At 38.5% G+C, this 13,483-nt stretch overlaps 1 protein-coding gene across 1 annotated transcript in view; it reads left to right on the forward strand.

The window, feature by feature from the left end:
* Positions 1–231: 231 nt before the first annotated feature.
* The window catches only part of KPNA1 (karyopherin subunit alpha 1), a 69,873-nt gene continuing 56,621 nt past the window's right edge, over positions 232–13,483 (forward strand). The window contains exon 1 of the mRNA XM_030330532.2: positions 232–414. The gene's annotated coding sequence lies outside the window, so the exon portion shown is untranslated. The remainder of the gene's footprint in view (positions 415–13,483) is intronic.

Consider the following 13,483-nt stretch of genomic DNA (forward strand, 5'->3'; position numbering starts at 1 on the left):
TCAAGCTAAGTACAGTCCTATGGTCCCTACACCACGATTCTCCAACCTTTGCCTTTGCCTACTACCCTCCTCCTCAGCGAAACCTCCCAAATCCTGGACTCTTCATTGGTTCCCGCTAACCTCTAGGGCTTGCAGAGAAAGACGGCTGGAAGACTACGTCTCCCGGCAGCCTCTGCATCAGGGCAGCGGAGGGGAGTGCGCAGGCGCATGGGTCGGCCCCCGCGCGCAGGCGCACTGCGAACGCCCGCTGAGCAGGGTCTTGCTGCTGGGTGCGCGGCGGCGGAGAGCGAGGGCCTGGTGAGCACCGGCGCTGGCCGGCTGTTGGAGCTTGTGCGCGGGAGAGGAACGGCGGGCAGGCAAGCGAGCAAGCGGCTCACCCCAGCATCGGCACCGGGATCGGTTGCCTTGAGTCTGGTGAGTGCGGGGCCCCGCGGCCTCGGCCCCTCCCCCTCCCGCCGGCGGATCCGGTAGTCCTCGGCGGGACCCGGGAGAGGCCCTGGGGCGAGGGCGGGCGCCAGACGGGCTCGAGCTTGGGTTCCTGGGCCCGGGCGCTCGCGGCGCGTCCATGCGTCACGGCCCGGCGGTCCTAACGGCCGCGCGGCCGGCGGAGGGGAGGGTGGGGGTGGGGATCGCTGGTGTGATCGCCATCGGGAACGCCGGTCGAGGCGAGGCAGGGCGGGGCGGCGGCGGGGCTGGAAGCGGCGCCGGGGACTGCGGGGCGCCGAGGCAGCGGGGCTGAGAGGAGGCGAGCGCCGAGCCTGCGCCGCGGCCCCGTGCGAGCGGGGGGCGGGGGTGGGCAGCGCCGGGTGCTGGGATTTGAGGCAGGAGGGAGCAGGGGGCGCGGGTAGAAATCCCGTCTCGGGAATTCACAAGTTACAGCCCGTGCTGGAGCCGGTGGTTGGGAGGGGGGGGCGGGGGTGGAGACGGACGACTGCAGTTTACAGATGTCATAACAACATGGGCCTGAAGCGGCTGACCGGGGTGTGGTAATTATAGGAATGACAGAACTTAGTCTGCACACAGCGTGTGTAACTGGTGATGCGAGGGAAACAGCGAAGTATTCGATGAAGCGCAAAATGGGAGGAGAAAAACTGAAGGATGACTGGAGTCAAGGAAGTCTTGAAGGAATGTTTTAGGTTTGAATGAAAGTATTTAATGTTTCACTTTTAAGGGAAAGATTTCAAAATCACTGATTTTTAAGGTTTAAATGCCAAGTAAACAAATTTGAAGTTTTTTTTTCTAAAACATGCTAAAATAAATATTACTTTTTCATCCTTTTTTCTTTTAAGAAACAGTTCCTTCAAAACCTCTGTTTCTCAGCAGTAGATGAGTAAGTGATTTTACCCTCTTGTTGCTTCCAGGCTCATTCTCGAGATTAACTTGTTCTTGTATTTGTAATATTTTGGAACGGATCCAGAAGTTATTTCCCCTTAAAGATTGTTAAGATGCAATTTTAACTTTTCGAAGGCAAATGATAGTGAAGTATATTGCATTTTCACTGAAATCATTTATTCTTGGGGGGGTCACTCTGTATACTTGATTATAAGATGGAGGATGTGCGAGAAGGAATGAACATTTGAACTCCTTTCCAGGTATTTTGCCGAGTACTTTAGGTATGGTAAAACATTTAATGCTTACAGTAACTCTGAAGTAGATGTTAATTTTTTCCATTCTACAGATAAAAGCTTTGAAAGTCAGAGAAGTTAAGTAACTTACCTAAGGTCATCTAGCTCTTTTTGGAAACAGCCTGAAAACCCAAGATCACTGCCATTTTAAGAATTATTTCTCCCCTCCTTACATACCTCTTGGTTGTATATGTGTGTGTTTTTTAAAAATTATTACTTAATACATTCATTCAGTATATACTTAATGAGTGATTGTATGCCTTCAGACTAGGGATACAGACGCAGCCAAAACGCTGTTACTACCCCCATGGAATTGATAGTGTGGAGGGGAAGACTGACATAGAGTGAATACAAGTATTAACTGCTTGGCATTTTATCAGTCATTATAACTGAGCAGAAATTGTAATGTACTCTAGTAAATAGCAAAAGAAGTTTAAATGGAATTAGACATGAGCCTTGAGTTTACAGTCTAGTAGAGAAACAAAACATATAAAAACCTAAAACCAAATGACAGAAGTAAACACCTCACCTGAAGTCAGTATACTTGCATTTTGTTACTTTAGGCCCTCTTCAGAGAACTATGATTTAATGTTATGGACATTGACTTTTATCTACAATTGGTACATAAGAAAAGACAACATGAAAAAAATCTTCATTGCTAATTTATTTATTGGGCCTTATGAGGTAGATACCTTAGAGACAAATTCTTTATAAGAGCCCAGTGGTAGGCTTTTTTTTTTTTTTTTAAACAAATGACTGTTTTTATTAGATCATTTGTCTTTTGTAAGCCATCCTGTTTATCCTGTTGCTCTTCACACTTTGGCTATTGGGAGTGGGGTGGGAGTTCAGAGCTGTGTCCAACTTTTGTAATTTTCCTTAGCCTCAGCCATGTTATAAACTATATCAGATAGTTTGGAATTTCTCTCAGTTGTTTCCTGGACTATTTTCTTTGTTCTTTGTTGCTCTCAATTTAGTTTCTACCTTTTCCCTTTCATTTGAGATTAGGGATTATAGCTTACCCTTCTTATCACGAGTGTTTTAACACAATGTTTGCTAAATTAGCGATTGTCTTGATGATTTATGATGTTTATGTTTTGAAGTCTGTCAGATTGTTTTTAGAAATATGTATGAATACTTTGCATAAAATCAATTAAGATTTTGGGCCATGCAAATAAAGGTGACTGACCTAGTGATGAAGGTTAATTCCCTATTACTCAAAGTCTTTGTTTTAAGATCGCTGTACTTTGCAGGTACTATGAATTCAGCCATAATAATGGAAGAAAACATTGGAAATGGTAAACAATTCAATTAGCTGATTGGGGCTGATTTCACTCCGTTCTTGCTGCAGTAAGCAGGAGGTGGCCCCAGGCCAACGGGGGGCCAGATAGGGCCTGCATTAGAAAATTTTGAGGCCCTGCAGTGAAAGAGCAGGGATGAAGACTGATGGAACGTGCAGTTCTGGTTTTTTTTTTTTTTTTTTAAAGATGTTACAACCCAACCAAATACAGATCTAAGTGATAAAATGTTTCTGACCTAGTATAGTAGATTAATTGGGGCAGTTCTTGAAAGCAGGCAATAATCCAGAATGTGGATAATGGGGATAATCTTCTTCACATAACAAGAATAATGCTGCCCTTCATATACAAAGATAAGTCTGCTTACTCATCGTGATTGATTTTCCAGCATGAGGAGGGATATTTGCTGAGTTGTCCATGAGTCTCTGTATTCTGACCAACAAGGCAGCTTGGGGTCAGAATGGGGGCTTGTAGCTAGGAAACAAAGACAAACAGGAGGGACTAACATCTATTGATGGATCAAGTACTACATTAATTGTTTTCACTTAATTATCCTTGCAAAACCACTTTGAAGAGGTGGTAACATGTATAGGGTGGTTAGGTAACTTGTCCTACTTCATGGAGTACATGATGGAGCTGGAATTCAAACAGGGCTATTTGTACTATGTTCACACCAACCATTGAAACTTGTTTTTTTCTTGGTTTGCAGTTCAGTCTTCCAAGCAGAATAAACTAGATTTAGTTGGTTTAGCATCATGAAATGTTACTGTGAAGATCTACTTCACTAAAGGCTGAAGGAAGACTGTTTAAGTTCCTTCCTTTATTGCCATTAAAAATACAATTTTTTAACTAGAATAATATGTGAAAAACAATTGTCCCCTGTTCTAGCCTCTGTACTATTAGAGGCTACCTTTTTTTTTTAAGCTGTTTACTCTCATTTATTAATAAGTTGTTTCTATTGCTTTTTCATGATATAGCAATTTCAGGCATTATTTATGGACTTTCTTCCATACACACACACACACACACACACACACACACACACACACACACAGCCTCTCCCTCCCAATCTCTCAGTATAATTATCATAGTCCTTTATTAAGTCAATATTCAGAGTGTTTACAATAACTATGTAAATATTCACAACCGAACCATGTACTATTATGATGTCATTTCTTCTGTTAACCTATTTGTGTTTTTCCAGGAGTTAATACTTTTTTTTCCTCTCTTTATTTCCTGAAATAGTTGTCTTAGAACTCTGTCTCTTTAATGCAATCTGGACTGGTTACTTTCTAGGCCTACTTGCCACCTGTTATCCTGGAACTTATCTTTACATCACTCTTAAAATTCTCTTTGCCTCTCTCCTGTTTTGGGTCTCTTGTTTCTCCTATTTTTTTTAGCCTCCTGAGAAAGAGTACCTGGGAAGTAAAAACTTTCTGAGATTGTGCATAATTGAAATAGATCTCTAGTCTAAACATTTCATCAGTAATTTGGCTGGGTATAAAATTGTAGGCTTAAAAAATTTGAAAGTCATAACTTGTTGTTTTCTTGTGTTCCATTGCTGCTGTTGAAGTCCAAAACCATTCTGAATCTTCTTTGTTTGTATGTGACCTTCCCATGAACCAACTGAGCCACCCAGGCACCCCAGAATATTATTTTTAACCCCTGAAATTCCATGATAAGATGCCTAAATAAGTTGTTTTGTTTTTTAATTTTTTTTTAACGTTTATTTATTTTTGAGACAGAGAGAGACAGAGCATGAATGGGGGAGGGGCAGAGAGAGAGGGAGACACAGAATCAGAAGCAGGCTCCAGGCTCTGAGCCATCAGCCCAGAGCCCGACTCGGGATGAGATAGTGACCTGAGCCAAAGTCAGACGCTTAACCGGCTGAGCCACCCAGGCGCCCCATTGTTTTTTTAATTTAAGGGCACTTCATGAAAGCTTACAAGCATGAATGCTTCATGTCATTTAGTTTTGGAGAATTTTTAAAAATTATTTTCTGGACTTTAGGTAAAAATAGTTTTCAAGTTAATTATGCTTCCCAGTTCTTGACACACTATCAGCAAACCATACAAGATCCTTTAAGTTTTTCTTTGATTTCTGAGTCCTACTTCCCCATTACCGTTTTCAGTAGGCATTCACTGCATTGTGATTGATATATTCCTTGATTATATATGAATCATTGAATAATTGTGAAATATGTAGTGGTGTGTGTGTGTACGTATTTAGTTTATTGTGTTATAGACCTTGTCCTGTTTCTTACTTTTTTTTATTCAGCATTGTTTTAGAGACTTTTCTGTTTTGTTGTCTGTACATATAATTGTGTGTGATGTAATTCCATAATACACATCTGGCACATTTTATTTTTCTTTCCCACCTGAGTTGCCTTTCTAGCATCACAAATACACCATGGTAAATATACTCTTGTACATTATTGTGGACCTGTGTGAGAAGTTCTCTGGGATATACACACAAGAGTGGGATTCCTGGGTTATAGAATAGGAGAGCTAGTTTATGTGCCTAGTAGAAGTATAGGAGGGTTCTTGTTTGCCCACATCTTTGTCAGTACTTGCTTTTATTCAACTTTGTAATATTTGCCAGCAATGGATATAAAGTGGCATCTCACTATTTCAGTTTACATTCTCTGATTACTAATGAGTTTGAGCATCTTTTGGATCCGTTCAAGTTTTCCCTTTTGAAAATTGTCTATTTTGTCCTTTGTTTCTTTTTCCTTTGGGTTACTGTCTTTTTGGTTTGCAGAGGTTCCTTGTGGAGGTTAGATTTGAATGGTCTGTTCTTTTAGGCTTGGAAAATATCTTCTCTAAGCCTGTCATCTTTCTGTTAATTTTGCCTGTAGTGTCTCTCATTGAATGGGTATTCTAAATTTGATGCCTTGTTTCTTTGATAATCCCTTCCTCATCAATTTTTTTTGTTCTCTCTTGGAATTTGTATTTGGGTATTGGAACTCTTAGGCTGTTCTTTTAATTTTCTTTTCCTTCTTATTTTCCATTACTTAGTCTTTTTGTTCTGCTTCCTAAGAAATTTCCTTAGTATTATCTTCCAACCTTTCTATTGAGTTTTAAATTTCTATCCACATTTTAAGTTTCTTAGAGCTCATTCTTCCAGTATCTTAAAATTTTTTTTAATGTTTATTTAATTTTGAGAGTGAGAGCACAAGCAGGGTAGAGACAGAGAAAGAGAGGGACAGAGGACCCAAAGGGTCTCCATACTGACAGCAGAGAGCCTGATGCAGGGCTCAATCTCACAAACTATGAGATCATGACCTGAGCCGAAGTTGGATGCTTAACCAGTTGAGCCACCCAGGCGCTCCTGCTATAGTATCTTTATATTGATTCACAGACACTATAATCCTTCTGAAGATAATAGTTTTTAAGTTTCCTCCCTCCTACTCCCATTTGCTGTTTCTTTAAGTTCCTTTTTTTGTTTCTATTGTTGTCTTTTCTGTATAGAGGCTTTCCCCAGCCTTCATCTTACAGGGTTTGCCCGTTCATATTTAAGAGTGAAGTGCCAAAAATGGAATTGAAAACTCTGTAGGTGTGGCATGTTGAAGGTGGCCACTTATGGGAGGAGGGGACACTTGTAGGTCCTTTCTCGTGGTCTCATCAGTTTCCTGGATCCAGAAAGAGAACTTCCAGCCTCTTGCCTGGAGGATATATATACCTGGCTGCTATGTTTTGAGAATTCATCTTAAAAAGTAGCTGGGGTTCTCACTGTTCATTGTGTTCATGTAATCCTGTTTTCTGTATGGCACCTGTACTTAGAGTCTCTTTAGTTTGGTTTCTGCAGAGCAATCCTCTCAAGAACTGTAGGGTTGGGGAAGGGATGGTTGCTGGCTCTAAACAGTGGGGGAGGAAATCTGGCTGTGATGACTGTAGATTTTCAGCTAACCTTCTAGGTTTTAGTCCCATTCCTGTCTACCTTCAAAGATGCCTGTGAAGCCTCCTGCTTGTGGGCAGTGTGAATCAGCTTTTTTGCAGGTGTTTAGGCTTTAGAGTTCTCCACTTTGCTAATAAAATATCATTTGACCATTTGTTTTACAGCTTCTAACAAGGTTTTGACATCTCATCTGTGATTCTGTTTTTTTCTATCCCGTGGTTCATTCCTTTAAAAAAATGTTAATAATTTTAGCATCGATTAATCTACCAGATTTACCATTTTATTTCTTTATATAAACTCTTTTTTTTCTATTTGAGTATAGTTGACACACAATATTATATTATTTCCTAAACTCTTTATTTTCTGATCTGTTCATTCTTTCCACAACATTTGAGGGACTGCTGTATGCTCAGTGCTATGCTTAGTATACATTTAAAATTTTTTTAATTTAAAATTAAATTTTATTTACTTATTTATTTATTTAATGTTTATTTTTGAGACAGAGAGAGAACATTAATGGGGGAGGGGCAGAGAGAGAGGGAGACACAGAATCTGAAGGGGGCTCCGGGCTCTGAGCTATCAGCACAGAGCCCGATGTGGGGCCTCGAACTCACCGACCGTGAGATCATGACCTGAGCCAAAGTCGGACGCTTAACTGACTGAGTCACCCAAGTGCCCCTAAATTTTATTTATTATTATTTTTTTTAATGTTCATTTTTGAGAGAGACAGAGTGTGAGTGGAGGAGGGGCAGAGAGGGAGACACAGAAGCCAAAGCAGGCTCCAGGCTCTGAGCTGTCAGCACAGAGCCTGACACAGGGCTCAGACTTGTGAACTGTGAGATCTTGACCTGAGCCAAAGTTGGATGCTTAACTGACTGAGCCACCTGGTACCTCTAAAATTACATTTTAATTTTTTTTTTAACATTTATTCATTTTTGAGAGACAAAGTGTGAGTGGGGGAGGGGCAGAGAGTGCCAGTGAGACACAGAATCTGAACGAAGCAGGCTCCAGGCTCTAAGCTGTTAGCACACAGTCTGATGTGGGGCTCGAACTTACAGACTGCGAGATCATGACCTGAGCTGAAGTGGGATGCTTGACTGACTGAGCCACCCAGGGGCCCCAAAAATTGATTTTTAAAAAGAAAATTTCTGAGGGGCGACTGGGTGGCTCGGTTGGTGGCGCCTGCAACCCAATCTTGGGGTTGTGGGATTGAGTCCCATGTTCAGTGTAGAGATTATACTTAAAAATAAAATCTTAAAAAAAATTACAATTTCTGATCTTTAGTTGTTAATATGTTTTGGGAAGAAAGGTACATCCTATATGTGCTGCTTCTTAATTTGAAATGTGAAAACCCTCATAAGTGCACATGTGATAGATATATTACAGAACAAATAAATTCAATAATGAATATGAATTGGATTAAGGCAAGTTTGTAAAGTTTTTTTTTAACATGAAGGAACTCTACACCAATTTTTGGGAAAGATTTATCTAAAAAAATCCAGCTACAAATAAATAAGGGAATAGGTAGTTTTTCTTAAAGATCTAAAGTATTCGATCAGAACTTTGATGAAATAACAGAACATTGAGATGACAAAATTCTAGCCAAAAGTAAAGAAATTTCAGTGTTTTAGGTAAGCTAGGAAGCTTCACTGTAGTAAATACATGCTTTCAGCTCTAGTTTTTGAAAGTTTTCTTATTGTATAAATAGTACAGTTGCTTACTGTAGAAAATTTGGAAGATATAGAAAAATATTAATTTGCTCTTAAAGTATTTGTATTCCACTTTAAAAATATAGAAAATAAGTTGGGTTTTTGTTTCTCAGCATCCAGATTTTTCATACGTTATTGGCCAGATTTTTCCCATGTTAGTGTTGTTTTTCTCATTTCTCAGAATATTATTATCATTTCCATAACCAAGCCCTCAGTTTGGAAGTTTTAGGTTTACAATTTTTCATTGTAACAATCACAATGCAGTGAACAGTCTTACACATACTGCTAATTTTATTTCATTTGGGTGTATTCCAAAAGTAGAATTACTGAATCCTAGGGTATGGATTTCTAAAAATCCTTAGTAAATATTTTCCTTTAAATGTTTGGATATTGAGAATGTCTTTGGTGAACATTGCAAGTTGGGAATCTGTAGATACTGGAAGGTGAAGTCAGAATTCAGGGTCAAGGGTTATAGTCAACTTCTCAGTGGAAGAAAATTTGAAGCTGGGACATGAGAGAAAATAGAGATTTCTATTTAGATAAATGGGGTTAAAGCTATAAGATGGAACCAGAGATGAGCACCTATGAATTATGTCTACAGCATTGACTTTTCACAGGAGTGGCTTAGGGCTGTGTTTTCCAGGCTTTGCCCCCACTGAACACTAGAATGTTGTCACTAAAATAAAGGAACTCTTTGAATCATTTTACAGGAAAAAAAATGAGTAGAATATTTTCAATTTTATTTTTCTTCTCTAATTTTTATTAAAATATTTTAAAGGGGCCTGCTACCACTTGATTAGAAGTTGGTAAGAAAGGAGTAGTATTTACAAATGAACTGAAAGGTTTTTTATACTTAATTCATTTATGCTTAAATTTATAAATCCATAACCTATTTTGTAATCATATTTTGTGGTTTTGGGTTTTTTTTTTATATTAAAAGCATGTCATGTTTTCTAATTAAATTATGCTTAGTTTATATGATTAACTGTATTAGTAATTTATGGTGTTTCACAAAGAATATTGTGAATGTTAAATATTTAGAGTTTTTAGTGTGTTGGGATTTACTGACTGGGTGGATTGACTCAGAACAGTAAATATATATCATCTTGAATAAAATAAAATATAAAAAGACATACAGTCAGTATGTTGGGTAAACATTGGTATAGGATGAAAAGAATATTGAGTGAATCAAGGTCAAGGGATCTTGTAGGACAAAGAAGTTCAAATTTGATCTGAGATATGCCAAAGACTCACTCTGGGTCCTTAAGCTTGAGGTAATACAGCGAAAAAGGTGTTGAGATTAATCAGAGAGCTGTATGAAGGATGAATTGAAGAACAGCGGAGTCCCAAGGTTAAGGAAGGGTGGGTTAGAGTTTTTTCAGTTATGTGGATATTAGGAAGACAAGGACCTGGACCAGACTGGTGGCAGTTGAGAGTGGACAGGGGTAGATAAAATCAAACACTTGGGATAGAATAATAAGGAAAATTTGATAATTAACTAAATGGACATGAAGGAAAAAGTGGAAGATTTCATTTTGGAAGAGTAGAGTGCATTCTGTTTTACCACCAGTTTTGCATCTGGTTTTTAATTTTGTTGCTTTCTTGGCTTTATTTCCTTAGAAACCATGGAAAATTAGGCACGATGGCTTTAATTGTTAAGGCTCTTGGTTCCTGAGAGAGTATTTTGAAAAATTATTGACAGTAACTTAGGTTTTTTAAATTAATTGTGTAGGTGATAATACACTAAAAATAATTGCTTAGGGTTAGCAAAATTGTTCATACTATTACTTTGTTATTCATTTTATAATCCTGTATAGATTTTGTTTCATTTCTTTGTTATCAAAGTTCCTTTCAATCCAATGTAAGCTTAAGTTTCACTGTATTTTGCATTGTTTTCCAGTAAAGCTTTTGCTTCACTATAATGTTTTTCAGTTGCAGAGGCGTATCAGAATTTACTTGGAAATCTTTAAAGGAAAAAACTAAACACCAGAGACCTAGTATGTGCTTCAGACTTATTAATCAAATTCTTTGGAAGTACAGCTGAGGTGCCTGTTTTTCAAAAAGCTCTCCCACATGGCAGATATAATTCCCTCTTTTCTCCATAAGGAGGGCGAACCAACCAATCTCAGTTATCAGTAGGGATGTAGAAATATTTAAGATTTTTCAATTTTAATATAGACTTTTTTTTTTTAGAGTAGTTTTAGGTTCATAACAAAATTGAATGGAAAGTAGAGTTCCCATGTACCCCACTACCTTCCCCACCATTAACATTCGCATTAGAGTGGTACATTTGTTGTAATGAAACTAACACTGATACATCATTATCCAAAGTCCATAGTTTACATTAAGTTTGCATTCATTCTTTGTGTTGTACATTCTTTGGAGTTTTGACAAATATATCGTTGCTGGTATCCACATAATCCAGTAAAGTATCATACATAATTTCACTGCCCTAAAAATCCTTTCTGCTCTGCTGTTCGTTCCTTCCACCGTGCAAACCTTTGGCAACCACTTATCTTTTAACTGTTTACATAGTTTTGTCTGTTGTAGAACGTCATTTAATTGGAATCATACCCATGTGTTTTTTCAAAATTCTCAATGTGGCAGATATATCTCTGTACCCCACAAAAAGGAGGAGAGGAAGATATTATATTAAATAATCTCATTTATGTATGTATAGTGGCATACAAATTTTTCTTTTATGTTTTTTTTAATGTTTATTTGTTTTTGAGAGAGGGAGGGAGGGACAGAGCGGGGGAGGGGCAGAGGAAGAGGGAGACAAAATCTGAAGCAGACTTCAGACTCTGAGCTGTTGGCAGAGTCCGACCTAGTGCTCTAACCCACGAACTGCAAGATCCTGACCTGAGCTGAAGTCTGATGCTTAACCAACTGAGCCACCCAGGCGTCCCATATGGGTTTTTTTTTGTTTGTTTCTTTAATTGAAGTTGTAGTTAATACAATGTTACATTACATTAAAAAATACAACATAGTCATTCCACAACTCTCTACCTATGCAATACTCACCACAAGTGTAGCTACTATATGTCACCATACGACAATGTTACAGTACCGTTAACTATATTCCCTAGTGACTTCTTCCCCTTCCTTCCATCCCTGTGACTTATTCCATAACTGGAATTCTGTATCTCCCACTCCCCTTCATCTCTTTTACCCATCCTCTCACTCCTCCATCCCCTCTGGGAAACCACCAGTTTGTATTTATGGGTTGGTTTTGCTTTTTGTTTTGTTTTTTAGTTTCTACATATAAGTGAAATCATAGGGTATTTGTCTTTGAGTTATTTCACTTAGCATAATCTCTAGGTCTATCCATCTTGTTGCAAGTGGCAAGATCTCTCTCTTTTTTTTTTTTTGGTTGGCTGAGTAACATTCCACTGTGTATATATACACCACGTCTTTATCCATTGGTTTATTGTCTATCAGTGGACACTTAGCTTCCTTTCATACCTTGGCTGTTGTAAACAATGTTGCAGTGAACGTAGGGTTGCACATATCTTTTGGAATGAGTGTTTTCGTTTTCTTTGGGTAAATTCCCAGTTGTGGAATTACTGGATCATTTGGTGATTCTGTTTTTGATATTTTGAGGAACCTCCATACTCTTTTCTACAGTGGTTACACCAGTTTGCATTTTCACCTTTTTCTCCACATCCTCTCCAACACTTGTTATTTCTTGTCTATTTCTGACAGATGTTGGATAATAACTCACTGTGGTTTTGATCTGTGGTGTAGAAATGTTTTTGAAGTTTTTTTTAAATGTTTGTTATTTTTGAGAGAGAGAGAGAGAGAGAGAGAGACAATACAAGCAGGGGAGGGGCAGAGAGAGAGGGAGACATAGAATCCAAAGCAGGCTCCAGGCTCTGAACTGTTAGCACAGACCCTGATGTGAGACTCGAATCCACAGACCACAAGATCATGACCTGAGCCAAAGTCAGATGCTCAACTGACTGAGCCACCCAGGCACCCCAAAAGGGTGTGAAAATTTTAAAGAAAATATTAACATAGAGTTTAAAAGGGTGATACACCATGACCAAATGTGTGTATTCCAAGAAGCAATCATTCAATATTAAGAAATCTATTAATATCTCACCATACTTAATAGGTCGAGATAGATAAACTTGACCATTTTAATAACTGCCAAAAAAGTCATAAAAATTCAACACACATTTCAAGTTTTAGAAACAAGTAAAATAGATATGAATGGGTGGTAGGTACTTAGATGTCATTTTTTAAGATATCTCAAAACCATACTGCAACACAGCTGGAGCTAATAGATTGCTGGTAGGAATGCATGATGGTATAGCCACTTTGGAAAACAGTTTGACAATCTTCTGAAGTTAAACATACTCTTATCATATGACCCAGCAGTGTCATTCCTAGCTTTTTACCCAAGAAAAATGACAATATTTTTTCACACAAAAACTATATGTGAATATTTATAGTAGCTTATTCATAATTACCCAAAACTGAGAACAACCCACATGTCTATCAGTTGGCAAATAGATCAAATGTGGAATACAGTGGAATACAATTCAGCAATAAAAGGAATGAATTATTGATAGATGCAACAAAATTGATGAATCTCAAATTAGTTAATACTGACTGAAAGAAGCCACATTCAAAAGGCTACATACTGGGTGGTTCCATTCATTTTACATTCTGGAAAATGCAAAACTATAAGGATAGAAAATAAATCATTGAGTGCCTTGGGTTGAGAGGGAGTGGATTTACTAGAAAGAGACCTGACAGAACTTCTTGTAGTAAAGGAAATGTTCTCTCTTTGTGTTTACTTAAATGTTAAGTTTTACTGAATGTAAATTATAAATTATACCTCAATAAACCTGGCTTTTTAAAAAATGTTTATTTTGAGAGGGATAGAGGGGTAGAGAGCATGCATGCATGTGTGAGAGCCATCCAGGAGCAGAGAGGGAGGGAGGGAGAG

This window comes from Lynx canadensis, chromosome C2 (assembly GCF_007474595.2).
Source record: "Lynx canadensis isolate LIC74 chromosome C2, mLynCan4.pri.v2, whole genome shotgun sequence".
NCBI classification, from domain to species: domain Eukaryota; kingdom Metazoa; phylum Chordata; class Mammalia; order Carnivora; family Felidae; genus Lynx; species Lynx canadensis.